This window comes from Coregonus clupeaformis, chromosome 37 (assembly GCF_020615455.1).
Source record: "Coregonus clupeaformis isolate EN_2021a chromosome 37, ASM2061545v1, whole genome shotgun sequence".
Lineage (NCBI taxonomy): Eukaryota > Metazoa > Chordata > Actinopteri > Salmoniformes > Salmonidae > Coregonus > Coregonus clupeaformis.
Window position 1 is genome coordinate 26,513,941 of NC_059228.1, and position 3,478 is coordinate 26,517,418.

The following is a 3,478-nucleotide window of genomic DNA, read 5'->3' on the forward strand; positions in this document are numbered from 1 at the left end:
CTTAGCTGCCTGGCAAGCTAGCTAGCAAGCATGGTAATGGCACAGTAGAGTTACAGTACCTCTAGTATTTGTTTTCATAGGTAAGAGAACTGTCAAAGTTGGTGAGATCTAAAATATAATGCAATCTGCTAACATTACCAAGGTTAAGTTATTGCCCATTTTAGTGAATGCTATTCAGCTAGCTAAGTTAGTTAGCTATCATTTGGTAACATTACAGTAGCATTTACTTTCAATGGGGGGAGCTGTCAGAGTTAGTGTCACCTGATTTTATTTTGACGTTTTTAGCTAGGTAGCTATATTATTATGCCAGCTAAGTTAGAAAATACTTTGATATCCAGGGGACGAACCTTGTTATAAACAACATTACCTATATATCTATGTATTTGTTTATTATTTAAAATCAGTCAGTCCATGATATAGCCTAGCTGATATATATAAGTTGACTAATTTGCCATGATGCTTGATTAGCCTACTTGCTTGAATACTGACTCATTTCCCAATAACATCATTTATTCTTGTAGGCTGACTATATTAACCTAGTTAATAATAATAATATGCCATTTAGCAGACGCTTTTATCCAAAGCGAATTACAGTCATGTGTGCATCATTTTTTTTTGTGTATGGGTGGTCCCGGGGATCGAACCCACTACCTTGGCGTTACAAGCGCCATGCTCTACCAGCTGAGCTACAGAGGACCTTAGTTAGGTTTGCTATGTACTGCTAATTGTTCTTGTGGCAGTGTGATACAATTATCCTGTTGGTTTCAGATGTCTAAAAAGCCCCATAAGCCCCATAATGGAGTGGATGTCCCACTTGCGGACATCTGCCACCACAGGCGTTTGGCCTGCCGATGAGGGCAACAGGCCAGCTCCGAGGCATACATACCTCTTTCAGAAGGTATGTATTATGACAAGAGATAATGGCAAGACATGCAAAGGCCTATGACATTTGAACTTTGTGTTCATCTACAAAACATACTGTATTACTAGAAATACCTGTCATTAAATGTAGGCCTTTACTAGTAATGAACAGCAGCTTTATTATAATATTTGGCCATCAAATTGTCATTGCATATTGTAACAAAGAGATAATACACAGTGGCAAAGTCCCAAGCTGAGATCTTGTCAACCAATCACAACAGCTTAAGGAAAGTTCCAGAGAGAGCTAGAGTTCATCACCCCTTGATTCTCAGTTTCGGGTGTGAGGGATGGATAGTGGAGTGAGCTGCTTGAGAGCGCTGTGAGATGGTGAAGTCACCAGCAGGGGACTTTCTAACACAGGCTTCCTTATGTATTGTTACAGATAGAGAATTGTCCAATGCAGGTCTGTGGACAATTTTGCTCGGGGGGCTTCAGCGATGTGTCTGTGGATTTCACCCCCAGGAGGTCAAATTTATAAAGCTTACAGGCTAAAACAACATGTATTCTCTTTTCTAATTTACTGAAATTAGATGCCATACTCTAATGTTGTCTCTGTATTTTACCCCCTATATTTAGAAGCTGGTCTCTACCAGTGGACCTTCTGGGCCATTACCTACAGCTCCTTCAGCGCCTGCGTCTGTGTCTGCTGTTCAAACTCCTCCATTGAGGACTGCATTGAACTTGCTGTCAATGGTAAATATTTTTTTTACAATTTCATATTATTTTTCCTCAACTACTATGGCTCTGCTGCCATGATAAAACACTGATTCAGATAATCCTTTTGACAGGTGACTTGTTTCCCTCCTCTGTTCATTGTGACTATTAGGTTTTTCACTCTCTTTTGCAGTTCAATAAGCAAAGGTTTTGGGGGCTCTCATGTGTCTGCAGCAAGACCAAACCTTAAATTGGCAAAGAAGCTTGTTCAGGTAAATAAAATACAGGCTAACCTGCAAAAAACTTGGTTTGTATTGATCTGTTTTTATAACAATGTAACCTTTAATCATCTTAATGCAACTACATATTTTCTACAGACACAAGATGTCCATAGCCCGGCCAAGTTGTCTACAGCCTCTGTGAGTGCCCCCACCCTTGCACCGGCCTCTGTGAAGGCCTCAACCCTGTCTCTGGCCTCTGTGAGTGCCCCCACCCCTACACGGTGTCTGCAAGTGCCCAAATCCCTGTACCGCTGTCTGTAAGTGACATTTCACCGACTACATCATGCACTGTTGTCATTTTAGAACTAATACCTAGATCTTACATCAATCAACACATGATGGAGAAAAACAGTTGTGTGTCATCTTTTAAATATCACATGACCATATTGTCGGTATTCATGTACAATTTTTTATTTATTTCCTTTATCATTTCAGCATGATGTGCCTAGGAAGCCTGTTCGGGTAAATATGATATGGCTTAACCTGTCAAGAACATTGCATCGTGCCTAAGAACAGCTCTTAGCTGTTGTATATTGGTCATATACCACAACCCCTCGGGCCTTATTGCTTAATTATATCAGGTAATATTCAGTCCACAAGAAACCTCAACAAATAACTGATAATTTAAGATAGCAATTGCATAAACAATGTAACGAGAGTATAGTACAGTAATAAACCAACCTCATTAGAACAACACTTCTATATGTTATGATTATGCTACCATAATCATTCCATTAACTTAGGTGATCTTAAATTCACCAATGTGAAAAATAATACATGTTTTGGAGACTATAGTGGTTGTTTAGAAATGTTATTTCTGGCAGAGGTGGGATTCGAACTGGGGACCTCCGGGTCACTCTTCCCCTTCCTCAAACACAGGAAAAAACAATGTAATTGTTTTTCAGCTCATCATAATAAACCATGAATAATAAATACTTATATTATGAAGAAGAACCATACCCCCCCACGTAACATACTATTATTCCCCCAGGTTTGGCACTTGCAATGCCAGGATAGTGGGTTCGATTCCCATGTGTATGCACACGACTGTAGGTCGCTTTAGGTAAAAGCTTCTGCTAAATGACTTATATTATTATATATTATTTGTATATGTCTTACGTCTTGTCGCTTCACTTGGTTATATATAGTTGTAAATAAGTAGTGTAATCATTTAGGATGAGTTGATTAGTTGAGCCAGGCGCTGCTTGGCAGAATCAAAAGCCTGCAACCACAATGGCCCTAGGCACATTAGATTGGCCAATACCGCTAGTACATTCTTAAACCATGTATGACTGGCCTACACCATGTCATGCAAGACAAGAGATAAAACGTCCTGTACACTTGAGCCTGTGCAGACAATGAAGGTCATACAGTGTATGACATTTTTATGGAATTACAGGAATATCTTCCAGATGGAAAGGAAAGGACTCCGCATAGATATAGAGATATAGAAGGTGAGAGTGGAGGTAGATTACAATGCGTGGTTGAAGCCCAAAGAACGGACCTGTGTTGTAGGTGGAATATGGTATTGTGTTACTCTAATAGAGGTCAATGAGTAATTCAAATGTCCTGTATACCCTCTTTAATAACACCTTGTTGAATTACATACTGTACCATTATCT

At 39.5% G+C, this 3,478-nt stretch overlaps 1 long non-coding RNA gene across 1 annotated transcript; it reads left to right on the plus strand.

Annotated features, from left to right (window-relative positions):
• Positions 1-1,503: 1,503 nt before the first annotated feature.
• On the plus strand, positions 1,504-2,107 carry LOC121553623. The gene is made up of 3 exons (XR_005997551.1): positions 1,504-1,614; positions 1,769-1,847; positions 1,953-2,107. It is a non-coding gene; the product is annotated as an uncharacterized LOC121553623 (long non-coding RNA).
• Positions 2,108-3,478: the final 1,371 nt, after the last annotated feature.